At 41.2% G+C, this 27,895-nt stretch overlaps 1 long non-coding RNA gene across 6 annotated transcripts in view; it reads right to left on the bottom strand.

Annotated features, from left to right (window-relative positions):
• The window catches only part of LOC118565791, a 39,902-nt gene extending 12,613 nt beyond the window's left edge, over nt 1–27,289 (bottom strand). Inside the window, exons 1-6 of one of the 6 annotated variants that reach the window (XR_004932614.1) lie at nt 23,486–24,497; nt 23,295–23,322; nt 22,649–22,844; nt 16,892–17,077; nt 3,485–3,550; nt 2,536–2,596 (exon numbers count right to left, since the gene is read on the bottom strand). This is a non-coding gene — a long non-coding RNA (uncharacterized LOC118565791). Of the gene's footprint in view, nt 1–2,535; nt 2,597–3,484; nt 3,551–16,891; nt 17,078–22,648; nt 22,845–23,294; nt 23,323–23,485; nt 24,498–24,521; nt 24,684–27,121 lie in introns of those variants that run through there. The other 5 variants (XR_004932610.1, XR_004932609.1, XR_004932608.1 and 2 more) reach the window with 5 other exon arrangements.
• Nucleotides 27,290–27,895: the final 606 nt, after the last annotated feature.

Here is a 27,895-nt window from a genome sequence, read left to right as displayed (position 1 = left end):
GGATGTGTGTGCAATTCAACAATTCATGAACCAATCGGTTTGTGATCACGCTTCATTAAACAAAAGCAAGAGTTGGACGAACTAAACAAAAAAGTAATCGTGTCAATATTTATTCCACTACTTTTATAGTGAACTGAACCCCTTTGAACAAAGAGTTCGTTTGGCTCATCGAAATTAGCTGCGAAACAGAATTCAAAAGCATCTGTTGTCACATTTGTATTTGTAAAAAGGTTCACAATAACCTGTCCATTAAATTGAACTTTGTCTGTCATGCAGTAGTATAGGCTGTGCACGAATTAATACCTCTGCATTTCCAATACATTACTCACCGACATCTTTGAAGTCAACAGGACGTTGAAGGTGCTGCTGACAAATGTGGGCAATGTAAAACAACACATTCCCATATAAACACAATGCCATACCTGTGAACATAAACCTTCATATACACCATAAAGCGCCAAACTAACCAGAGCCTATAATATAAAAATATAAGAAGAGGCACTTCCTGAAAGAAAAACGTTTTATACTGTTATAAATTAAAAGAATAAAATATATAAGGCTTGATTTGATTAACACTGCCTTAAAGGATAAACTGAATGGAAAAAGTGTTGATTGCAGTTTTCAGCTTACATATTATTTCTATGAAGAACTCAAGTATGACCTTAAAATTGCTGCTCATGTGAAGAAATCATAAATGTTAAATGATTGGCCGGAAAGCACAGTTAAGCCCAAAAAAAAAATATTCACACCCCCAGAAGATTTTGATTTAAAATTATCCTTAGTCAACCATGGCATTGTTTTCCAGCTAGGAAGTGAGACGGGCATCGTCTGAAAGATAAATAATACATTGTGTGGGGCGTATCAATTTTGGCCAAAATAATGTATCTGTTTTTATTGACATTTTGTTTAAAATATGTATTATATATAAAACATATAACCTTCTCAATAAGCAGCAGGGAAATCTTTATTGGCATCACCGCAATCTTCTAAACAGTTTTATGCATAATATAACCGTAGCACACATAAACCAAAGTGGATTCAATGAATTACGCTACATGGGTGCATGACTCAACGCTAGGCTTTTTTTTGTCACAGGATTAATAAAATAGAGATTATCAGATTATTAGAAAGAGTGTCTGGCAGTAAACCTTTAGATATCAACAACAAAAGTGAACATTTTCTGTAGTGTGTGTGTGTGTGTGTGTGTGTGTGTGTGTGTGTGTGTGTGTGTGTGTGTGTGTGTGTGTGTGTGTGTGTGTGTGTGTGTGTGTGGACTCAACATGATCTTTTCAAGCAATATACTATTTCAATATGTCCATTGATGCAATAAATTTAGGAAGTTAATAAAAGCTAAATGTGCTCAGGGGAGCGGGGTTCTGTTCAGACGTATTCTGCTCGGCAAAAAAAATCTGGATTTTACATAAACCGTTCGGCCTCTCCTCACAGTTAATGCCCATCTGTAACAGACATAATTTTAAAACGATTCAGGCCTCTGCTGTTACTTTTACTGCAGCTTTAGCCCAGAACTAATGCCCTCAGAAAAACAGCCATTTTATATCAGAATATGTTTCCTTCTGATCATGAAAGGTTTGAAAAGAATCTTAAAAAAAATGTATAATTCATATTGAAATAATATACGTTGAATGAATGTCTTGACATAATGTAGGAAATGTTTTTATCTGCTTTTAACATTCTTTGAAATACTTGCAGTTATCAAGTCACACTTATGTGTTTAATTTCTAATTGTGCGTTTTAGGTTTTCTCAGTTTTTTTATTGTTTCTTTTTTTTAATTAACGCTTGTAATACTGGGATTTTACCGCCACAGTACCCGGACCCCAGGAAGAATAGTCTCTGCTATGGTAGAGACTAATGGGGATCCCTAAATAAAGTAAGCTAAACACAAAGTCAAACGCAGCTTGTATGGAAAATGTTAACCTTGGTATTATTCAAATAAAATTAAAGACCAAATGTCTACAGTGGAGACATTCGGTCTTTGTCAGTGAAGCCCAGTGGACGAGAACAGTAGAACTGCTAAAGTAGTTGGGAGGGTGAGGAAAACCTACAAAACAATAAATAATAATAAATAAAGGTTTTCATTTAAAAGAATGTAAAGATGAGATCAAACAGATGACAACAAGGAACAATTCAGCGTTTTGTATCTTGGTGGGATTTTACGTAAGAGACCAACACAAAAGTACGTAATTGTAAAGCAGAAAAAGTCAATACATGGTTTCCAAATTTTCTTTAACAAATAAAAATCTAACAAATGTGGTGTGCCTTTGTAATCCTTCCCCTTTACTCTGATGCCTCTAAATAAAATCCTGTCCAACCAATTATCTAATTAGTAAAAGCTAGCCTTCATGGACAAAGTGTAAGACAAAAGAAGTTGTTGAAAGAAAATCCTAACAAATCTGCTCGCAGTTTACTAAAAAACATGTTGGCATGTGACACTGCAAACTAGTGGAAGAAAGCGATCTAGTCAGAGGAGACATTTTGGCTTTAATGCAAAACATAATCGGAAGTGGAAAACTCACACTGCACCACGATTCCTTTTGGATCCATACAGTGAGCTGTACCAATAAATTGTAGCAAGGTCTGCAATGTAATGAAATAGCTTAGATAAAAACATGTCCATGTTTAACAACAGCTCAGTGAAAGTCCAGACCCCAATCATTTGAGAACCTATGACGTGATTTAAAAATCGTTGTTTACTAAAAGAAGGGCTCCTTTAGATCTGACTGAGCCTGAGCTACTAGGCAAAAAAGAATTTCAGTGTCTGTGAAAATGTGATAGAGAAATAATATATATATATATATATATATATATATATATAGCTCTCACTGAAGCAGAAGGGGGTTCTACAAGGTATGCAAATGTCCCCCACAATTTTCAGATTTATTTGTAATTTGTTTTACACCTCACAATTATGCACTGCTTTGTGTTGGCCTGTTTCTTAAAATCCCTGTAAAATCCCTGAAATGTATATCAATGTGATAAAATTGGAAAACGTTCAAGGGGTATGCATTTTTAAAAGAATTGCATAAACGTTCCTCAGTTAAAAGTGCGGTGTAGACCAACTATAGCATGGCTATCAAGCCCAGATCAGTAAAAGCCATTATTGGTCAGAATTAGCCAGTCTGGACAATTACTCTTTGCTTTTATTAAGCTGGTTAACCTAAATAGTTGCTGTTGAACTGCTGCCTAAACTAAATTAAATCATCTTTCCACATCAGGGTACATTTACAAAGTTACATATTTGTGAAGGCAATGTCTGGACCCCTGAAAACTCTGATCAGTTCTTAGCAGAGGTGTAAAACAAGGTCTGCACTGACGATGCTTTCTTATTTTCTCTGTCACATATGGGGAGATCTTTAAGCCCAATCAAAGAAAAATGTGGATCTGTACAGGAACATCTTCCATATCCTTTGCTTTAACCTTATATTGCAACTTTTGTCCAGCTTGGCATACATACATTTGACATACCTGTGTTTTGCTTTGCGCAGACCCTGGTCACAAACTTGATACTCCTTTGGAGCTGCGGAGTTTTATCTGCATGGGTACAAACATAAAAAAGGTTAAAAAAATATTTTTTAAAAATCCAAAATCCCAGATTTAATTTAACATTAAGCATCTTCACCGTATTGCATCTGTGAAATTACACTGAAATATGTTTCCTCACACGAACTGATTCATCTCTGCAAATATGATGTAGCCAAGTCAGTCACCTGTGTTACCTGTGACTTCAGCAGTCAAGCTGGTAGATGCACAGATCTGTGATGACGTACGGCACACCAGCACCATTTGGGTTTTCCAAAAAGTACATGTTTTTTGCAGAGTTGTCAGGTTGTAGTGCAGCCTTTATGTTTTTTAAAGTAGGGCATCTGTGACAATGGAGTCCTGAGTTTATCCATTTATGACTGGTTTCAGATTACAGAGCGGTTACTCTTGTTTTTCGTAGCTAAGTTTGATTATCATGCTCGATTTAAAAGGGATCCCTTCAAAAGGCATTGGTAAAGGTAAAACGGGTAACATTTTGTCTACCTGTACCATTTGTGCATGTATTCAGCGTTCTCCAAAACTATTGGCACCCTTGGGAGGGATGTGTAAAGTGCCTCAAGAAAAGTTTGTCTTTGATTGGAGTAACGTAATCTGACGCTGACAAAATGTAGAATGATCCAGCCTTTAATATGAGCAGATATGTTCAGACAGGGGAAAACAATCCCACCTTTAGAGTTATACTTTTCACATAAAATAATGAGTCCCACGTTATAGTATCCCTGCTAAGAATACTTCAAATAACCACGACAGATGTTTTCTATATCCCATCTTTGACCATTCCTCCACGCAAACTTCACTAGAGTCCTGGGTCCTCTCCTATGCTCTCTTCACTTCTGTGGCATGATCCATTTACATTTCTGATGGTAGAACAAAAAAGGCTTTTTTCCCTGACATGTGTCACAATCCGTTGGCATGTAGATACCTTCCAATGGTTTTTATGGGGGCTTGTTGAGCACAAGATGACACTCGTTGCTATAGTTAAGTAACACTGAGCTTTGAAGATTTTCTTTTTTTTCAATCCTAAATCATTCTTCTCCAAATATGGATCATTATCCAGCCTTGATGTGGAAGAATTTATTCAAGTAGGTACAGTATGTTCTTGAAGACATTTAATACCATACGAATATTGAAATCGCCACGCATGTCGTGGGCAACAAATTTCCTATGGTTTTCCCATTTTCAGTAGCGACTAATGTTGCGTTTCCTCTGCAGTCGGAACTCGGGAATCCGACTTCCACTCGGAAAAATCAACTGTAATAGTCTCTAAAGTTGGATTTTCCCCTCGAAACGTGAGTGAAATTTTTTTGAGGCTGATTGTCAGATCCAGTATGGTAGCTCCTCGCATCAGCAACAGTAACCTGTGGTAAAACAGCTTTAAAGGACAAAACAGCTTTAAAGGACTTTTATAAGAGGTATTATGAACAAAACAGCAACTTATTGGAATCTTAACCTTTTTTTGTTTTTATTTTATTTACTTAACTTTTACAGGAAGAAGTCACAGAAGATGGTAGGTGGAAGGAGATGCAGTTGGAGAGAAGAGACACTAAACAGATTTTGAATAAAAAGAGAGAGAACTAAGAATATATGTGGGAATGCTGAATGAAAGGCCAGAGACGTCGTCATTTCATCCATTATCACCCGGTAAAATGAACATAACAGTGATTCTGTCCCTCAGAGCATTTTTACCCAAAAACCAGAATCTGAAGAAGGTTATCAGATCTAATTTGGACTGACCCTTACTAAGCTGGGTTTGTTGAAAGTCTGGCTATAATAATATTAAGATAGTCAAAACTAACTAGAGAGCTTTCCAACCATCTAAAATCATAAACTGGTTTCCTTTAATGTTAACCTGCAATTGTCCAGATCTCAGTCATCTCATTCTATTTCTTTCCGTAACACCAAGGGCATTGATCCTTCTGTAGTCTCTAACGAACTGGACGTCACCCTCGTTTATAATAATCTGCTCTCTGGTATACCCAAATACCTTTGGCCTTGTTAAAGCCAAAGGGCATCATCTGGAATGTCTCTATAATAAATCAGGACTCACTATCCACAAAAATATGTTTGAAAACTATATTAAAGACTATATTAAATTAAATTGAATTAAATGTTATTTATATAGCGGCAATTCATGAAACATGTCATCTCAAGGCACTTTCCAAAGTCAAATTTAATCAGATTATACAGATTGTCAAAAGGTTTCCTATCTAAGGAAATCTAGCAGATTGCATGAAGTCTTGACAAGCAGCATTCACTCCTCCTGAAAGTGAGAAGAGCCACAGTGGACAGTCGTCTGCATTGTTGATGGCTTTGCAGCAATCCCTCATACTGAGCAAGCATGAAGCGACAGTGGAGAGGAAAACTCCCCATTAACGGGAAGGAAAACCTCCAGCAGAACCGGGCTCAGTGTGAACACTCATCTGCCTCGACTGACTGGGGGTTAGAGAAGACAGAACAAGGATTATGTATGCAAAGCCAAATCACCCCAACATGGCAATCTGCTTGGAACAAGTGTAGAGAACACCAGAGTACTGTTTTCTACTATCAGCACCATATTACAACCTCCTGATACTCTTCCATCAGGAGCTATCCATATTGCCATCCACATCCTCTGGTCTTCTTTCTGTTTCCTCCCATAACCCCTATGCTGTGCTTTTCTCCAATTTTCAACTTCCTTCTTTACCAGAAGAATGCTGTCTCATCCTCAAACCCAAGTCTTCTTTCCTCTCAACTTGATCCACTTTCTACTTTTCTAGTTAAAGTGTGTTTGCCTTTGCTGTCCTCTCTAATAGCTAAAATAATTAATTTATCTCTTTCTTCTGCTGCAATAACTCCCATTCTTAAAAAAAAAACTAATGTTGATCCTAATAAATTGAATAACTTTCCAACAATTTCTAACTTACCTTTTAATGCAAAATATTGGAAAAAAAAAAGGTCCAGCCTAGGTTCAGACCTACCTTTCCAAAACTAATCTGTTTAATAAACCACAGTCGGGTTTCCGTCCCCTCAACAGTACTGAGACAGCTTTGGTTAAGATTACAGTAATCTCCTGATTGCTGCTGATTCTGGATTTTTATCATTCCTCATACTTCTCGACCTCACCGCAGTATTTGACATCATCTCTCCTCGTTTTCTTCTTGACAGATTATCTTCCGATGGTTTCTCTGGCACCTCTTTGAATGTGTTTAAATCCTGTCTCTCTGACCATTACCAATTTGTCCAACTCAAGAAGTTCAAGTCACAATATTCCTCAGTTAGTTCAGATGTACCCCAGGGTTCTGTTCTTGGTCGTCTGCTGTTTGTCATTTATCTTCTCCCACTTGGTCTCCTTTCAGAAAAAATCACATTCGTTTTCACTGCTATGCAGATGACACCCAGCTCTACCTCTCCACTATGCCCACCACCACCCTTCCAACATCCTTCCTGTTAAGACTACCTCTCCAAAAGTACATCATGGTTTAGTCCACACCTTCTTAAACTGAACTCCAAGAAAATCTGAATTCCTCCTTGTTGGCACCAAACCCAGTTTATCTAGACGTCACAGTTTCACAATCATAGTTGACAATCCTACAGTCTTTCCCTCCATTAAAGCTCAGAATATGGGTAGTATGGATAGAACATTAGTAGCACATGGGTTTTATGGATAGCACATTATCCTTTGAATCTCATATCAGTACCATCACTTGGTCTGTTTATTTTAATCTTCATAACATCAACCTTTTCCATTCATCTCTTACTCCCACAGCCTTCCTCATAAATGCACTTGTCACCTCCTGTATCAGACTATTGTAACTCCCTCCTGTCGGGTCTTCCTCTCAAACTGATTCGTAGATTGTAAGACAGAACACAGCTGGTTGGATCATCACTAGAACGTCCTCCAGAGAACATATCATCCCTATCCTTACCCATCTTCACTAGTTACCCATCAAATATCACTATAACTATAAGATACTCTTCCTCACCTTCAAAGCGCTGAATAATTTGGCACCTCCTTACCTCTCAGATCTTCTCTGTTATTACATAACCGCCCAAAGTCTTTGCTCTTCCTCATTTCCTTTTCTTGTAAGACCTCCAGCCCGCTTAACAACCATGGGGTCAAGAGACTTCTCCCATACATTTTATCGTTTTACAACTACAAACGTTGTTTATTTTATGTGACAAACCAACACAATGTAGCGGATGGTTGAAAAGTGCAATGACAGTTTTCCGATTTTTTTTTTCCAGCTAGAAAGATGTCGTGTGTTTCTCTTTTCAGCCCCCTGACTCAGTGCTTAATAGAAACACCTTGTCTCTAACAGTTTTGACACAAAAACTGAGACGTATCCATTCTTCTTTGCAAAGTAGTTCTGGCTCAATCAGAGCTACATCTGGAGAACATCTGTGCACGTTTGGCTGAGCCATTGTAACACACTAGTATCCTGTTGATATTGTATAACCCTGGCTCAATAAAAGGTAAACCTCCACCTCAGTCTCAAGTCTTTTGCAGCCCATTACAGATTTTTTTTAATATACTTTATTTACCTTTTAATTAGCTCTGTCTGTCTTGAAGAAACGCTTTCCCACAGCATGGTGCTGCCACCACCATGTCTCACAGTGGGTAGGGATCAGGATGATGTGCAGAGTTTGTTTTCCCCCACATGTATGTTTTGGGTGTTGTCCAAAGAAATTACATTTTAATCTTCCCTTCTTCCCTGTGCTGTGTCCTCAAGTTGGCTTTTTGTAAACTTTAAATACAGCATGTTTTCAGGAATGGCTTTCTTCCCGCAGCTTCTCTAGAATTACCATGGACCTCCTGATTGCTTCTCTGGTTGATGTTTTCCTTACCTGGCCTGTCAGTTTAGGTGGACAGCCTTGTCATGATAGGTTTCAAGTTGTATCCCACTTTTTTTAGTTTCTATATTGGACTGAACAGTGCTAAGTGAGATGGCCAAAGCTGGGGATTCTGCTTTATCACCTCACTTTGCCACAACTTTCTCCCTGACCTGTTTGCTGTGTTCCTCTGTCTTTGGGATGTTTTTTGTTCACTAATGTTCTCTAACAAACCTGTGACATACCTTCACAGGACAACTGATTTTATAACAAGATTATAATCCAAACAAGTGGTATCCTTTGCCTAAATCGGTGACTTCTGGAGCAAAATGCTTACGATGGACTTAATTTAGTGGTATCAGAGTACAGCCGCCAAACACAAAAATGTACATAGCTTTAGATTTCTATTAGTACAACAAATATTCAAAAACATGTATCATTATCCTTTCCCTTCAAAAATATGTGCTACTTGTCCTTCAGATAAGAGGAAACCAAGTTAGTTTTACTGTAACATATTTGTATTTGTAAAATGACAATAAATTGTTATATGCCTATTAGTCCTAATCTACTGCAAACAAATCCCTATGAACTACATTTTAGCTTGTGCTTTTAATGTGACTAAATGGTCAATTTGAATTCCTACTTTCGTAAAGCACTGAATATCCTACCTGACATTAGGTGGGAATCTACGATGAAATCAATCATAGGATTTTAGTTTATTTATTTAATTTTGGTCTTAAAAACCAAAACATGACTGAACCGTAAATGTTTAAACTGGTTTGAAGGGAAATGTCACCAAACGTTTAATTTTAAAATTCAACAAAATTATGATTTTATTATTCAGTAATAATCTCGAGAAAATATTTAGATTTTTTCAACAATTTTATCACCTGCAGTAAAGTATAGCTATAAAACTAATGGTACAGGTTATTCTTTGGTTCTTTATTGTCCATCATTAAATCTCACCATATATTTAATTAAGTGCCATTTGCAGCGTATGTCAGCGGTCATAGATAATACAGTTCGATGCAAGCTGCACATGAACGTGGAGCACATGCAGTGAAAATTAAACAGTCACGGAGCCTGACAGGCTCCGTGACTGTCGACAAAAATCCGAGTATGAAGACATTTGGGCGCATGTTCTTCATCACATACACACCTCTGCATGCGCGCTTCATTTTGTCTGCAGGGCCGCAGCTCAAGTGAATAAAACGTTGCTCAGCTAAAAATAAATAAAGGGCTCCAAAAGGGAGTGAACAGCATTGTGCACCCGGAGTCACGACCAGGAGCGGTGGTGACGATACACTCTCATCTCTACACACACACACACACACACACACACACACACACACACAATCACACCTTTCCATTCAAGTGCTGAGAGAAAGACTATTATCAGGCTATAAACAACATGACATCATGACTTCCAGATGATGCAAAGAGCCCAAGTGAACGGGTAATAAAAAAGCTGTAGACAAACACAATCACATAATAATAATAATAATAATAATAATAATAATAATAATAATAATAATAATAATAATAATAATAACAACAATAAGAACTTGTGCTACAAATGAATGTGTTTCAGAAACAACCAAACAACGAGCTGAAAATGTGTTTTTATATTTCATTCTTAGTGGGATACAAATCTACGCTTTTTATGTGACGTTTTGTTTTCTTCTTCTCCAAATGAATTTAAAAGGTACACTTGGGTGAGTTTTTTCGTATTTTACAAAGGTGATACATAATTTGTGTACCTCTCCACAGGCGGGAAAGTTAAACCAATTGGGAGTATTTCATGTTCTGTGTTGTGTTCTCTTTAACACGAGAGACACTCCTGAAGAAAGCGCTGCACGATATACAGCATCTAACATTAGGATGCAGACCAAAATTCACCAACTTTCCAGCTGCCCTTCGTCAACAGCTGTGCAAACGTTGAGGATTCATTTCAAATGAGTAAATTATCTCTGTTGCCTTGCCCTCCCTGCTATTATGTGACTTTTACTGTATGTCTTAAAAGTCACACAGTTTAAACATATTTGTGAAGGGTTATCTAGTTTAACAGAGATAATTGTACGAACATTTGCCAGAGAGTCAGAATGTCACCACAGACAGGGGATGTCTTGTAGATGCATTAGGGAGAATTGCCAGAACCTGACAGAGTTTTATAGCAGGTGTGTTTTGGGTTTAGTTGAGGCCAGTTGCTTGCATCAAGCAGTACTTGCACAGATGTAACAGGGGCCCAATGGTGGAACCTTGGTGTACATCAACGCAGCCTCTCGTGTCTGGCCAAGAGTTACAGGAACACATGACATCATCTCACACAAAACCATGACAACAGGCATCGCATCAGCAGGACAAGGTGTTCAATATCCCGTCAAAAGGCTGCCATTAACACCCCTGCGTGTTACCGTTGTATCGTGTACTGCATAGAATCTCGGTTTTGCATTCAAACCGATGACCATCATGTGACTGCATGGCACTTCAAGGGGAGAAGAAGACTAATCTGGGCTCTTTTCGACTCTGGTAATGTTTCAGCGCTGCAGCTTTTGCTCCCCGCAGCATTAATCACCCTACCGGAGACAGCCCCCTGCCACTGTTTTTGTACAGAACAACAACTATCAACACACAGCGTGTGTCCATGGCCTGGCTACTGCTTCTTAAGGTTCTCCTGTGGCCACCTAGACCTTTCCCAAATTGAGTATGTGTTGATCTCAGACATGAACTCAAACCCAGTGCTGACCTTCTAGGTTTCATGAAAAGTTACAACAGCTGTGGACCAGGTTCTGTATGACTCCACAAGGAAGTGCCACTCATATTTAGGTAAGAAGGGATGCTACGCCCTACAGACACGGACCAGCTTTACTAAATGTTATAAGAGAAAGAAGCACTTGTCTCAAAGGAACTGATGTGTTTGGTGCACCCTGAAGATATAAGATAACTTTGAATCAGTGCTTATGCATAATGGCAGAATTGGTCATCTCAGTTATTCGCAAACACTTTTTTTTTTCTTTCCTAAATTCTGTCATAATAATGGGGGAATTCGAGACAATGGAATGTCATTTATTTCAAAGTTGAATTGGAGGAGAACCTTTCAAGATCAAAACAAATATCCACTTAGTGGTCAATCCGACCAGGGATGCTTATGGACAAGCTCATACCCAAGAGTTTTCAAAAATTCAGAATTACACTTGAGAAAAAAAATGCAACTGAAAGAGGGCTGCTTGTGACGATGGTGAAAAAGTTTAGAAACTGATTGGAGACACTCCTTGCCCACCCTGGTAGTTTAGTTTGACTCTCATGTCTTGGTCGCTTTGCAATAGTTCCATTACCTTTAAATTTTTAGATGGTGGATTGAACCGAGCTCTGAGAGATGTTCAAAACTGTATTTATGAATCAAGTGGCTTCCGATGGCAGTTGCATGTACAAGATTTAGTTTAGGGGATTCAACATAGATGCAAGCCACACGTTTCAGTTTTTAATGAAATAAAATCGTGTCTTTCTCTTCCCATTTCACAATTACGCAGCACTAAAGTTGATCACAAAAAGTGCCAGTAGTATACAATAATGTTTCTGCTTGTAACATTGAAAAATGGGGAAATGCAGAGCGGTATGGATACTTTTGCAAGGCATCATATTAATTTACTTTTAAACTATTTGTTACAGTCATTGCCATCACTACGTTAAAAAGTATATAATGTTAAATAAAAATAGTCTAAAATAAAAATAAAAAAGTGCAACTTATACTTTTCTAATGTCATGCAGGACTATGACAGAACTATGGCTTCTAACACCTCTTCTAACAAACTTTGGACAGTGTGGCATGTTTTTTTTCTTTGTTTATCGGTTTTGATTTTTAGTTCTTGTTGTTGGATACTGGGTTATTGTGGAACTTGACGTGCGTGGTGTGTGTGTGTGTGTGTGTGTGTGTGTGTGTGTGTGTGTGTGTGTGTGTGTGTGTGTGTGTGTGTGTGTGTGTGTGTGTGTGTGTGTGTTTATAAAACATTTCCAGATCACATCAGTGTGTCGCAGATGAAATCTTGTCAAGATGAAGGCACACCTCAAAGATAATAAAGAAATGAGAAGAGTGTTTCTTTTTCTTTTGTTTCATAAATTTAAAAGACCAGGGGAAGATATGATAGCTGCGTCAGTACTCTACAGTGTGAGCCCGATATGTAAAACCTGATAAAAATAAATAAATAAATGCAATGTAAAACTAATTTGAGATATTTCAAGAAACTTTAACTTTTTGGACAGACATGTCAGTCGAAAATTACACATTAAACCCCCACCGTTTCTTTGTCACCATCCGTTTGGGACCAATATCAATGTAAACCAAGGTTTTAAAGATGATTACCATTCCATAACCACATTAAACTCCTAGTCACACTGCTTCTACAGTTTAAACTGCTAATGAGACACCAGATAAAGTGCAACTAACTAGAGCATAGAGTGGGGCAATGCTAACCCTACCCCATGTGTCGCTGCACTCTGCTGGTCAGATGGCTGCTACACTTTCTTTTCATTTACAAAAAGCAGACAAAACTGGGCTGTTTTCATACCTTAGTTGTGGAAAAACACGAACAATCATTATGTGGAAACTGAAGGAACCCCATCCATAATTCTTATTAAGGCAATGCTGTTTTAGAACTATAGCTGTATTGCTACAGGCTGTGCATAAACTAAGCCGAAAAAAGGCTCAACCTGATCAAATAAGCCTAAATAATATATCTATATCTATATATCTATATATCGATAGATAGATAGATAGATAGATAGATAGATAGATAGATAGATAGATAGATAGATAGATAGATAGATAGATAGATAGATAGATAGATAGATAGATAGATAGATAGATAGATAGATAGATAGATAGATAGATAGATAGATAGATAGATAGATAGATAGATAGATAGATAGATAGATAGATAGATAGATAGATAGATAGATAGATAGATAGATAGATTTTCTTTATTTCTTCTTACATCTGGCCGTAAAAATCAAAACACCAGAGTATGTCACAGATAATATTATTGTAATCACAATTCAACAGTATGCTACACCATTTCAGCAGCGGTAGACCAAACGTTTACACTAAATCATAGGTGCGGATGTGACAGTAGTAAAGTAACAAACATAGTCAGAGGCTTTAACTTCCTCAAACTTCTAAATATTTGTAATGGCTCAAAATATTTATTTCTATCTCAATGACAGGGCTTCTGTAGTTCACGCTGGACCTTATTTTGATCATCAGGGAAGCTAAACAGCGCAGGTGACGGAGCTACATGAATTTAGAGACTACTTTTAGCTCTGATTGAGACACATCTTAAACACACGCTGCACATTGTTCAGGGAGGCTCAGAGGTAAATTATTTATTCTGTGGAACAGAAGAAATTAATGTTTCTTAATAACTAAAGGGAAATTTTTAGAATATAAATACAATTGATTTGAATTAAAGGACAACAAGGTACAAAATTCCCTGCAAATAAGTTAACTTATTATTTGAATTTTTATTTTTTCTTGAATTTACCTGCAGCCCTGGAAAAAAAATGACACAAATAAACACAATTATTGTCAAACCTGCGGTAGTTTCAGATCCAAAAGTCACTGCTATCCTTGGCTGAAACTGATCAGGTAGTACCTGTCCTTCTAGATAACAGAAAAATATCAATTCACAACAATAATGAATAATTTACTGTATGCGTTGTGTGTTTAGCACTCAATAAGACGGCCATCTCTTTCCTTGCTCATGCCTTCAAAGCCTCCTGGTCTCAGTTTTAACCATGACGTCATCCTCCTAAATATAGCTTATCACTAGCGTGTATCAAACAAGACAAACGATTGTTAGCGGATATTTGGGAACATGCTGTGATTGATCATATGCGGGAGAGCTGAGCGGAGACTCGGATGCTTCAGTTCCTTTAGAAAAACCACAAACAGATCAGCGCAACTCCTTAAAACGTAAATCTATGGAATAACAACTTTTCCCCCTGTGCGCCTGCATATGTACTTGGTCAAGATGACATGTGCGGAATAAAGGGCTTCTTTACAGAAAGCAGCAGACAGTCAATAACAGCATTGTGTGTGATGAAAATATTGTTTTTAGAAAAAATAAATAGATAACGAGAGAAAAAAAAAGCATAAATCCTTCATTGTTTTCATGGAGCGGCGAGAACTGCGAGGGTGTGGTGGCTCAGTTAACCCAACTCTTATTTTCCAGCAGATCTTTCAGGGCCACAGGCCAAATTTAGATCTGAGCTTTTCTGTCACAGAATGAAGCTGAGTGGTGATCTACTAAACTTAGGGAAATCTGAACAATTTAGGGATGTCTGTCTGTCAACAGAATTAATTTGGACAACTTGATGCTGAAACATTTTAGTTGCTCTGGTCTGGTGCAATTTCATGGTTTAACTTCTTAAACTGCAACCTCAAAGTTTTGTATTTTGTAGTGACGGGGGGAAATATTTTCATGTTGGCAAAAAATTAAAACCACCTCCAAATTATGCCAGTTTACAGCAAGATGCGTAACTAAATATGCATATTTGCTCAGTCTTAACAGATAAATAACTAGCAGCTCAAGGCTGCAACAGGAATTTTGTACTACAGACATATATCCAGGCCTAAACATGAAGAGCCATTTTGCTCCTGCTCTAAGCACGTTGTTGTGGAATCTACAGGTGTTTTAATTTTTTCTGAACTCTGGCTCACCGCTCAGGGCAGCATTCCACCAGGGGTGGCATGGGAGCAAACACGGTAAAACAAATGCGGCTCTACATTTTGACTCCCTGATGCAGCAGCAATAGGTATCTGATTTTTAAATAGTTTAAACGAGTCTTGGAATGATGCCATACCCAATCTAGAGCATTCGATTTGCAAGTTGGAAAACTAATTGCATTTGTCTTTTTTTTGGTTCTGACCCCTGCAGCAGACTGGCGACCTGTCCAGGGTGTACCCCGCCTCTCACCCGTTGTCAGCTGGACATAGGCACCAGCAACCCCTTGCAACCCCACAAGGGATAAGCGTGTCGGAAAATGGATGGATGGATGGTTCTGATCCTGTCATGGTCCTGGTTTCTTTCTGAACTATTAGCTCAGTCCTCTCCTCAGCCACCAGTCATCAGTCATCAGACTAGACCAGCTCCACCTGCTGCCACTAATCAGTACCTACTCTGCTCCCCTGTTCCCCAGCCTTCATATACCTGCCTCACTCGCCCACTCACAGGCAGGTCGTCTCGTCACCTTACTTGTGCTCAGCTGCCTTGGCGCCTTCAGCTCTTGTGTGCTCAGGCCGCATCTGGTCAAGTCTGGTTCAGCCTGCAACTCCTGGTCTGTCAGTATTCAGCTTTTCAATAAACCTTTTGAAACGTACTCTGTGTTGGCTAATTTCGTGGTTCACACCCCCCAAACCTGACAAACCCAGCTGCACACACCAATGGCAACGTGTTCTTCTCCATTTAATGTGTATTTTGAGTTTATTTTTCATTTATGTGTGCAGATTGTTTAAAGAGATAAAATCCACTAGAAGTGCTACTAAGTAGTTTAAACCAATAACTTCCACTTTTTTCTTTTTTTACGTGTAGCAGCCATATTAGATACTGAGCGTAATCCCGGGGTCGCAGTCGCATTTTTTTCTGCATACCTCTCCCTGTGACCGCCACCGAGCCTCAGGTGGCCTAAATGGCCCCTTCAGAAGAGTCATATTAATAAGCCGTCATGCGCAGTTAAACGGGACAGTTTGCTGGCACTGCTGACTTAAATGAAGACCCATTGATGCGAATATATGTGCGATAAAATGTCTACGTGTTGTTGAATTATTTTCTAAAAAAAAATATGGAAACATTTAGAAGGGGCATTGTCTTATTTTCTCAATAAAGCTTAAAAACTAAAACCAGCGAATCCGAAGTTGCGCAGCTGGAGGTTGCATTAAGTTCAAAACACAACCGCTCGGTTTATCTTTACAATTGAGGAACTGTAAAAGTGCAGATGTTCATGCAGTGCTGGAACTAAACAGGCTGTATTTCCTGACGTGACCCAGACATGAACGGGAGGGCAACCAGATGACTTAATATGACGAAAAAATATTGTTGCTTCTGCTCCGATATTACAGAACAGCTTGATGCATAAAAAAGAAGACGAGAACAAAACTGCACGACTCCACAAGTAGAGCGTCTTAGACTCACAAATTAATCAGACAAAGGCGTACTTTTGTTATGAATGTGCTAATTTAACAGGGGGTGATTATTGCAGAAACGTTATAGCATACATACTTTTAAGCATATATTTTTTTAAGACAAAGATAACAACAAAATGACAAATCACGCAGCAGGCGATTCAATTTAGTGTTTATAAAGCATTTAAAATCCAGCAATATAAAATAACTCAGGTGAATCCAAGAGCACTGGACCCTCTGCAGGCACACATGCACCGAGCAGTATTTGTGTTGCCTTACGCAAAACCCGACTTGAAGCCGGATTCAGATTTTTACGCCATAACTGAACGCAAAGCCCGTGCAATTACCTTTTCAGGATGGTGCGGACAAAAAAAGTGAGGATCCCTCTGCCATTCGGTCCCCGGTGCAAAAACCTCCTACACGCCGGTCACCTTTTCTCTCCGCGCAGCGCAGCTGGACGACTCCTCCTGCGGCTTCAGCCGCAGCATCAAAGTGTCCACAAGTCCCCGCTCCACGACGAGCCGTGCGTGTTCCTGTTAAGACAGAAAGGCAGGTCAGTCGTGTCGACGGCGCTGAATGCTAGACTGGACTGGAGGCCTCGCACAGTCCGGAGGAGACATCGGCAGGGAGAGCCATGCAACTTGATGACCTTCACCTGACACAGAACCTTTACGCGCCGAGCTGAAACAAATCTACGCGATGCAATGTGATAATCATGCCTCCCCTTCTACAATAAATCACTTTCCCACCCGGGTGGCGGCACGTTTTCTCATACGTGGTGTTTATGCCGACTTAGATGCCAATAAAATGCAAAGAAAACGGGGCCTAACTCTTCGGGTCAGAGAGCGGCTTTTAATTTAATCTGTATACCTTTGGCGTCGCTTTGCTGTATACATTCTTAGTGTTTTTAAAAGATCGTTGAGAGCAGGCGGGCCGCGCTTCAACCTTCTGAAGCATTCCGGCTTCATTGCCTATAAAATAGCGGGTGAAGATGAATGGAGGGCTCCCCTGAAGATCCACACAGTGCGCAAGAATTTCCAACCCGCTCGGGAGTCACGGGTCTGGGATTTCCTCAGAGGGTGGGAGTGGATGTCACACTCAAATCTTTAATTCCCAGCACCCATTCTCTCTCTGTTTTAAACGCGAGTTGTTACCAAGTTTAAAGTTCATGGAAAAATGGACACCTAAAGGCATTTGGTTAGTTTTCAAGTTATTTTTTTTACTGTATAGTTAGGCAGTCTTCCTCTTTAGGTCCAGTTGCAATCGTTTATTTTACTGTAAATATTGATGGGTTCTACATTTTCAGCTCTCTAACCAGAGAGAAGGGGGATTCTCACACACGGCGCACGTCATTTGCGAGCCGACACGTCCCTCCCCCCCGCCTTGTGACTGCAGGCTGGGGCAGTGGATGAAACAGAAACTCGAGGCAAAGTTCGCCCTGTCCCGTTTTTCTCCGGGCAAAACTGCGCCGCGTCTTCATCTTTGATTTTTACTCTGTCTGTCGTTTGCGTAAATCTTCGGTTCTTGCTTTTATTTCTCATCGATCTGCATACTTTGGCGTGCGAGGCGTGTTGCGTTACAACGCAGCTTTAGGAGGCACAGTTTTTGTTTTTTACTTTGTTGTATGACTCGGAAGTACATCGATCGAGGAGTTGCCGCAGAGATTTTGTGCGGTTAATGTTTTCTTTATTGCTGTTTCTGTTTTGTTTATATGATGCTCGTCAAAATGGGTGGGGAGGAGGTGGGCCACGTTGGAGGGACATGGTCGTGGAAGTGGATTAACTGCTATTCACAAACTTGGAAGGGAGACACGTGTGCGCTTCCAGAGAGAGCGTGTGCGCAAACGATAAAGCTCCTTGGATAATCATAATAATAATAATAATAATAATAATGATGATGATAATAATAATAATTGCACGGTCAGTGTTTAAGTAAGGACGTGTAGCTGCTCGTAACCCTCCTTTATATGCAAGTTCGGGTTTGTGTGTGTCTGGATGGACAGTTTGGGGGAATCCCTTTGCACCGTGCACTTTACTAACAGATGTGCGCGCCGGGTGTGTGTGTGTGTGTGTGTGTGTGTATGTGTGTGTAATTCCCACAGTAAACTTTATGAATCGGGTATTATAGGTGTGAGATTGTAGGAGTTTTGTGAAGTGAAGTGACACTTTCAACTCAACCCTCCACGCTACACGTGGAGGGGTCTCCCTGTGTTTACCCTGCGCCCTGCTGGGACCCTCTCTTATTTGCTCAGTTTGGGAAGAGGTGTGAGGGGTGGGTGGGAGGTGTTTGGTTGGAGGAGGAGTGATTTAATGTTAAATGGTCCAAAGTTTTAGGTCCGACCACATGTTGTTGTTTCTTTGACAACAAAGGAACAAAACTAATGTTTTCATAGGCCCGTAAGACAGAGATAGCTTCGTCATAGTGTCCAACAATAAAGAAATCTGAAAATAAATGGGACTCTTAAACGGGGGTAGTAGAAATGATTAAAAAAAAAACATGATAAAAACCTCACTGTTGTGGTAATAGCGAAAATGGCCAGGGTAAATGCGGATATCAATTTATCAGAATAAAAAACTGGGCAGGAAAAGGAGAAAAGTCCATTAAGAAATACGATTTTTAAATTCCACGAGTGGAGCACCCGGTCTTTCGCGTTGAGCACGTCTCGGCGCGGCGATTGCACCCTCCGCAAATGCTTTTTGGGGTAAGGGCTTCCCAGATTAACAGTAATGAACAGCAAGCCCAGACCGCAAAAAGATTCGTGAAGGACATTATCTGCTGCTGCTGCTGCTCCTGCTGAGGTCCCACGGAGACTCCGTGACACCCGGGCAGCCCCGCTCTCCAGTGTCTCCAATCCCGGCTCAGTCGGTTGTATCTCCAGCTTTCAGCGCGCCGCGGCTTATATTTCCTCCAACGAGCACTCGGAGGAGGGAGAGGAGAGGCTGAATGATAGAAGGGGGAAGATGCATCTCCGACCACTGCTGCTGCTGCTGCAACTGAGAGCTGCCCAAGGTCCTTACGCTCCTTTCTCCAGTTTGAATTCTCCTCTATCATCCCCTCACGTCTCTCCTCCTTCAAGCATCTCCATCCAAGTAGACTGTTTTTCTTTAAAATATATGTATATATTTTATTTCCACCCCCATTAGCCAAACGCATTGCTGTGCAAAACCCGTGTGATCGCAATGAGCTGTGCACCGATGCGTTTTGTTGGTGTGTGTGTGTGTGTGTGTCTGTGTGTGTGTGTGTCTCTGTGTGTGTATGTGTAATATGATCTGCTCGCTGTATAGTAAAAAAGCGCTGGCTGTCTGCAGCCGCTCTAAAGCTCTGGGTGAGGAGGGAGCAAGGCTGTAAACTGCTGGCAATAAATAGAGAGCAGGGAGGGATCTGATTGGAGCATACTCAATCTCGTCATCGGCCAATCGGTGCCTTGCTCATATTGGGACCCCCCTTTTTGAAAAAAAAGAAGGGAAAAATAGACGATAAACCAAATTGTAATCTATATTAGAAACTATATACTTAGTTCTCATGTTGATACAAACCCAATGAGGTTTGCGTTTGAGCGTTTTTCCGCTCGGGGGTCCCGTTTTGCTGGTGGTCCAACAAGAATGCGAATCTGACACCAAATCGTGATGAGTGGAAACGAGTAAATTGGATGCTAACAACTATAAACAACATATGTGACAGCAAGGATGAGCCATTTCCACCTAATTAAGATTACCCCACCCTCACACGCACACACACACACACACAAACAAACAAACAGAAAGATACACCCTTTCTGCAACCAGAAGAGTGATAATGAACAATGTAAACAAGCCAATTTATGATCATAAAATTAATTACAAGAACTGGATGTCGGTCTGGAAGGATTATACTCCCACTGCTCTCCAACACAGCACCACAGCACAGAGCCAGACTGAGGTCGCCCATTCACTGGGTAGAAGCGCAAAAATATCACAGGATTGGTAGGAGCGATAGGGACTGGGCTGTGGGAGTTTCTGTACGGGGCAGGAGGGGTGTGGAGGGGAGGGGGATTCTAAGACTGTCCAGAACGACGTGGTTGAGGTTATAGTGGCAACAGGAGCCATATCACCACTGCAGTGCAACACAACAGTTCACTGCAACAATGCACAGCACAGTGTACCAAACAGCGCGTCCCAGAACACCACCAACACCTGAAGGAGGAGAAAAGTTCTTGGCGACCACGAATCCCTTATTCTCACACACAAGCGCACACAGTTCAAATCAGATTTAATAGTTTATCCTCTTCTTTGGTGTTGTTTTAAAGTTAAGAGCGCCCAAAGGAAAACTGAAAAAGCAGAACTTACCTCTACCTTACTTTTTCCCTGCAACAATCCAATTAGTTTGAGTTGAGTTTTCTTTTTTTCTTTTCTTTTTTTTTTTTTTTTTTTTAGTTTTTTGGTCAAAAGCAGCTGCAACACGTACATCATGGCTCTTCATCTGCTCACTAAACCGTCTAGTACCCCTGAAGGAGAAGTTACTCAGGTGGAGGCCATGTCACGATCTGGACCGTCCCCGCCCCCCCTTCACACCCCACCCCTCAAGGTTTGTTCCCCAACTCTCTCTCTCTCTCTCTCTCTCTCTCTCTCTCTCTCTCTCTCTCTCTCTCTCTCTCTCTCTCTCGATGGTCACTGATGAAACTTGTCTGCGTTCAAGGAGACTGCCAGCATGCCAAAAAGCAGCAGGACAGGGGGGGAGATAACCGGAGCTGCTGATAGGGGGGAAATGGGGAGGTTGAGGGGAAACTGCTTAACGCAAAAGCCCACGCAGAACCTAAGCAAGACCCCTTTCACATTTTCCTATCACACGCACACCCTCCACCCCACCACCCCTTTTTCCAACCAATAAACCTAACATCCCTCCAGGTGTGAGTATGTTTGTCCCTTGTTTTGTTTATACGTGTTTTTTTTGCTTTTCTGTTCTTTTTTTTATTGGGTGGTCTTTTTTTACTTGCAGCCTAGTCAGTCACGACTCTCCCCCTACCGTCGGCAGTGCTCAGTGACTGCCTCTCCTGACGCAGCCAACGCGCACATGACTCACTTTGGCAGTCACGACTCGGGAATCCGTGTTGTTTCCAGCAAAATTTCACGCTTGGCGTTGCATTATTGAGCAAGATCCGCTCTCTCGGGTCGATATGGGCGCGTTTGGTGCCGCGGAGGACAGGAGAGGTTTTTTTTTTTGTTGTTGTTGTTGTTTTTTTACGGTCTGTGTTTTTGACTAAACGGAGAAATGTTTTGCAAATGTCGCCCGAAGAGCAATTATGTTTTTGCATAATAAAGACATGGCGATTTTGTGGCTTTTTAATCCTTCTTTGTTGCATGGAAGCCTCGTAGCTTGCATGAAAAAAAAATGCTGAGAAACGTGGCCTGGCACGGGCTTGCACTGATCGTAGGGAAACGCATAATCCGCTGTCCCAGCCGGGCTGCAGAGCCGTGCGTACAGACGCCATGGCGTCTCCACCACAGTCAAAAAGGGCGATCCCTTCCGTGTCTCTCTTAGGGAGCCACGGTGGCAGCTACTGCTTTCGATTCGTTTGCGCCCTCTGCTCGTCTGGAAGCCAAGTTATCGTGACAGCATGCACGCAGAATATTTCAACTCTTTCACAGCTGCACTGTAAAAATTGGTGATCTGAAAAACTGTTTTTTTTTTCTATGAACTGATTGGACACGGAAGGAAATCACAATGTAGGTGTGAGACGAGAAGCTAATCCAAATCGGGTTGTTTTTGTTTATCCCTCTTCGTCTTCTCTCTCTCTCTCTCTCTCTCTCTCTCTCTCTCTCTCTCTCTCTCTCTCTCTCTCTTTATCTCTGCGGTCTCGGATGAGGCAATTCAAACTTAGACATTTGGAGAAAAGCTCTTCTACAGTGGGTTTTTTTTTTTTGTTTTTTTTGTTTTTGTTTTTTTTTTCTTGCCAAACGTCCCCGGTCATTGTCTGCAGGAAATATTATGAAGGCGTTGTCTCTTCAGGGGAAAAAAAGAGGATTCTCTCAGTGTGGAGAAATGAGCGGTTCTCCCAGCAGTGCCAAAACAACACCAACTAAACTCCGTGTATTCGCACACACATGCACATAAACAGACACACGTACAAGCATGCACAGCAACAGCCCACTACTGCCACTTGGTGTAGTTTCAAAAACACTGCTGCTGGACAGCTCCCGGGTTTCCCCATGCGGTGCGCCTGGCTCTCTGCTGCTGCCGCTGCTGCTGCTGCTGCAACAGCTCCTTCACTCCCTCCGCTTCTTCCTCCTCTTCCAACGCTTCTCTGCCAACACGACTCGTCTTCTTCAGACAGCGAGAATCAAAATTAAACCAGAAAACGATGGGAAAGTCGTCCTTAAAGCATTAATCAGAGAAGGATCCCCCTCGCGTTCACGGTTATGCACAGAAATTGAAGGGGGTGGGGGGCTTGAACGCGTAATAGAGACTCAACAGCGCCAACAAACAAAGAGACTTTTTTTTTTTTTTTTTTTTTTTTTTGCTCTAGCTTATTTACTGAGAAGGGTGATTCCTACTCTGCAGGAAGGGCTGTCTGTTCTACGAGCAAGCCCCCAAACATCCACCCGAACGACTGGGAGTCAAGTGCATAAGACAGAGCAGAGGGAAGGGAAGCGGAACAGTCACCGGGAAGCATGCACATACACACACACACACACACACACATATATATATATAGATGTATATACACAAAAAGTACAGGGGACTCAACATTGCGTGAGAAGATGCCTCTCTCACCGTGAATCTGGCACGTCCTTGTCCTAAACTGCAGAGAAAATGGGGGAGATGCACAAAGAAACATTGACATTTTTAGCGAAAAGCTGCATCAGAAGTCAGGGGGAAAATGCAACAGATTACCCCCCCCCCCCCCCCCCCCCCCACACACACACACACACACACACACACACACATGTTTTCACTAAGCTTACAGTGGCACGTCCAAGTTGGATCGCCTCTTTTTTTTCTTCACAAAAGTGATACCCGTCTGTCTATTTCTGGCACACGATCAAAACTATGATGCTATTTTTAGCAGTAAAAAAAAAAGAAAGACACGCACACTCACGAACGCATCGCTCGGGATCGTTACGTGAAGTGCATCATGTAATATAAATGAATTTTTGCTGTCTGCTTCTTCAACTCTGCTCAAGAACGTCGATTCCCCGTCCGTTGCATCATCGCAGTGTTTTTAGAAAAAACGTCCATTTGGTTCTTTAAAGGCCACTTTCCTTCCTAACAACTCAAATCTGGACACTACCGCCACTATCGGCTACATCTGATGTCTTGTCGCCCTCTTCAGAAGCTTCTGGTCCCAGTCTTACTTCAGCACACGAAACTCATGAGCGTTAAATGTGTCCAAATAGTGAGCAACACGGACTACCCGGCGCTGCCTGCAGGGATTTTCTTTCCTTTTTTTTTTCTTTAGTTGACGGAGCACTGTAAATTTTAGTAATTAAGCTTTGCTGACGAGAAGAGAGGAAGGGAAAAAAATAAATAAAAAGCCATTTTATGTTGAAGGGCTGCGTCAGTTACTAGGCATTGACGTCACGTTTAGATTCTCTCACTTTTCAGCCCGTAAAGCCTGATTAAAGGCTGCCTCTCTGCGCTCGGCTCTATCCAAATTGTGCTATGGAGAGAGAGAGAAAGACAAAAAAAAAAAAAGAACGAGTGTGAAGACGGGCTAATGTGGCGTGGACTCGTTGGAAACTGCAGCTTGTTGGAGCAGGTTATCTCCAGGTAAAATCCCTCCTCTAAGGCTGGAGCATCTGGGTTTCCAGCCTCCCTCCTCTTCCCTCCCTCTCCCGTCTCTCCCCTCCCAACCGTTTCTCTATATATCCGAGTGTTGGTGCTGTTTTGGTCCTGGAGAATTTATAACCCCAGCATCCAGTGTATTTGGCGGGTAAAAAAAACACAAGACGAGCCACGGCGAGCTGAGCCGGCTGCCCATCGAGGATCCATGCAGCTTACCCGCGGATCAGAGCACGCACTTGTCCGTGCAGAGGCGCACCAATAAACTTCTTTCCACCGTGCGTTCTGTCTGTCTCCCCAGCCCTCTAATATATTCAGTGTGAGACCCTCTCTATACACCAACTCTGTCCATCTGCACGACATACCTCGTGGACAAGAACGCGGTGGGACAGGGTGGGCTGTGGAGGGTGGGGTGGGGGGTTACGTCTGTTGCGTTGAGTATCCACTGAGTGAAAGCCTAGAAAAACTCGGATCTGAAAGAGGAAAAGGGCTGCGCCCGTCGGTGCTATTTTTATCCCTGCCTGTAGGCCAACTGTATAACCGTGACCGCTGGCGCGTGCCAGGATGGATGTATGGGGCCACGAGCGAGTTAATAATAACAGTATGTTGTCTGTCCCTGCCTAATTATATAGTCATGAGAAGAAAAGGACGCTAAAAGCATGAATCGACGCCACATGCGAATAAATCTGTACAAAAAGACCTGTAAATAAAAATAGTTCCTGTGCTGCTCTGTTTAATTCTGTTTCATTTGAATCCAGCCGAGGTTCCGTGGCGTAGTGTCCCTTAATTTACCACTAGGTGCCGACAAAATCAAGACCACGATCTGCTCGTTGAAAACCCATCCCACTCGAGAGGAGAGGAAAACTATGCCCCCTTGACTGAAGAAAGTTTCTGGCCAAAGCTGATACCCAATATCTCACTGAAGCTGCCAAACCTCCAACTAGAGGACTTTCCTCTGAACATTGTAGTGCAATGAATGCGCAAAACGTTTATGTCTCTCAAAAATGATTTGATCCGGGTTCTGATGTGACTTTTTCGCTTACAAAATGGATCTGTCGACCACGGGTCAGTTTGTACTCCGGACGTTTTGTACCCACTTGATGAGTTAAAGTATTTTTATAATTTCTACTAAGAGTAGGAAAACAGGGTTTCATGACACCAACATCTAGCGGATGTCTATCAGCAGGAGATCGGTTGAAGCTATTTTGGTATAAGAAAGGGTCATCCTCGCTCATGTTTCAGAAGAACCAACGGGACCAAAACGGAAGTCTGACTCAAACTAAACGACAAATAGATAGCCATCAGAAATTGATACAACCAAAGTGAAAAAAATATTCAATTAGAGGATTTTTATGAATGATCTTCCGTGTAATCATTGAAAAAAAATGTGACTACAAAGCAGAATAAACTGGAATGCATTCATTTAAGTATATTGGCGCAAAAAGGTTCAATTATTTCGGTCTTAAACATTCAAGTGCAGCTTCCTACTGGCTGGAAAAGACCACGATGTTCTCGCAGGACCAAGGAGCATGAAATCAGAGTTAGGCTTTGACATTTTGTTCAAACTGGGAAATTATTCTTTAAAATAAAAATAAATAAATGATGATCACAACAAGATGAAGCCTGCATTGTGTTTGTCTTTATGGTATGGTTACTGAAAAACAATAAAATGTTTAAACGTAGACTCTACAGTCTGTATAAAACCCTTTTAAAGCCATAAATGTAGTCATTTTTTAAATAATGGTTGCACTAGATATGGTCAATGGATCATAATAATAGTGATTACATGGTCAGTGTTTAAGTAAGGGCGTGTAGCTTTACTTGATAAAACACATAGCTTTTACCTCCGAGGGTTCAGTGTCTTGCCCAAGGGTAGTGTAACACCTATTAGGACTGGGGATTGAACCACCGATCGGAATGATCTGATGTAGAACGTCTACTGATGTTCCACCGATTAAAAAAAAACATACAACTGTTGCATCGTTTCAAAATATCGATTTTCAAGGTATAAAACTGTGCGACAAGAGAAACCCACCATGGTTCCCTGAGAAGAACGTGATGGGACCTGTCCTTGGTGCTGAACAGCTTGTCCGCTGACAGCTCTGTGTTATCTTCAGCCTGCTAGAGCTTCCTCTAACGTCCACGGTATCTCTAAAATGCAAATGACTTTCGATATTCACCAATCAACGTGTCTAAATATGATTCGCCCCAAGCCATAATGGAGATATTTGGCCATTTAAAGAATATTAGAATGAAATTCAACTGGATTTAAAGAAACAAAGACAGGATAGATGGATCATGGGTAAGATTTCCCCTCTGTAGACAATTCATCATAGAGCAGGTAGTCAAAAGCAAAGGAAATCCAACACTCATCAGAGGAGCCCGTTTTCTATTAGCTACAAAACTCCTCATAATTACGATCTCATCCCCGTGTTTATATCCTATTCTTGTCAGCTACCGAAGTTAGAACGTGAATATGCTATTCTGCAAAGTAACACAGCCTCGGATGGGTCTATGTTAAGCATCATGAAGACAAACTTAAAATAAACACGATTGAAACGCATAAAACGTTTGTACTAGTTCTCCTTCAACATTGTCCACGCCATTATTCCCCCTTTTTGCCGAAAATTTAGACTAAAGAGCTCCTTGGAAACGGCGGGTGACCTGTAGTTACGACGGTATTCCCCGCTACCATATTCCAAATCACCAGGGTAGCCTACTACCACATTAATCTCAGCAAAAAAAGTGCTAAAACATCGAGTTGATTCCCTCTTACTGCAAACTTTCCTGAGAATGGCAACACAAACGAAGGCACTTACCTTTCAGATTTAGTTTTTTTTTATTATTGTAATTATTTCTACAAACAAATTGATGTTTGCAGGCTGAGACAGAAAGAAACGAGGCAAAGCGGGATCACCCCACTCTCTCCTCCCCCCTGCGTCCGTGTGTGCTTCGTCTCCGTGTTCTTTGGTAAACTGACATATTTGTGCTTGCCATTTATGATTCAAGGAGCCTGCTTTCGACTGAGGGGTGGGTTTGCCTGGGAGGGGCTAAGGGTCTGGGAGTTGAAAGGTGGCGGCGGTGGTTGGAGAAACGGAGAACGTAGCGAAATACAAACGGAGCCCAGTGAATAGTGAGGTCCCGCCAAATGAGGGGGGGGGGGGGGGGGGGGGGCGTATCTCCCCGCATGTGGAGAGACGCACACACGACACATCTCTCATATAGAGGCTCAGTCTTTGGCTCGCTTCTATGCGCGCATGTGTCTTCCAGACAGACACGGAGAGCATTTAGAGAGAGGGGGAAGCAGCCCGACGCACGAATATCGCTAGCATTCAAATAACAAAGGTAAAATAATAATAATAATAATAATAATAATAATAATAAATGAAAATTAAAAAGGTTGGAAATATTGTTGCCACCAAGCAGGGTCGGGATTTAGATCATTAACCGCCATTCTCATTTCTACTCTCGCCATCTATCTGTGTGTTTTCCTTCCGTTCTCCGTCCCTCTTCCCCAGCAGTGTGCTATTGACCTGCATTGACGTCATTGCGTCATTAGGTATCCCTTAGAAACACTGACTTTCAAAAATAGT

Source organism: Fundulus heteroclitus, chromosome 2 (genome assembly GCF_011125445.2).
Source record: "Fundulus heteroclitus isolate FHET01 chromosome 2, MU-UCD_Fhet_4.1, whole genome shotgun sequence".
NCBI classification, from domain to species: Eukaryota; Metazoa; Chordata; class Actinopteri; order Cyprinodontiformes; family Fundulidae; genus Fundulus; species Fundulus heteroclitus.
Note: the sequence above shows the minus strand (reverse complement) of the source record. Positions and strands in the feature narration are given on the sequence as shown.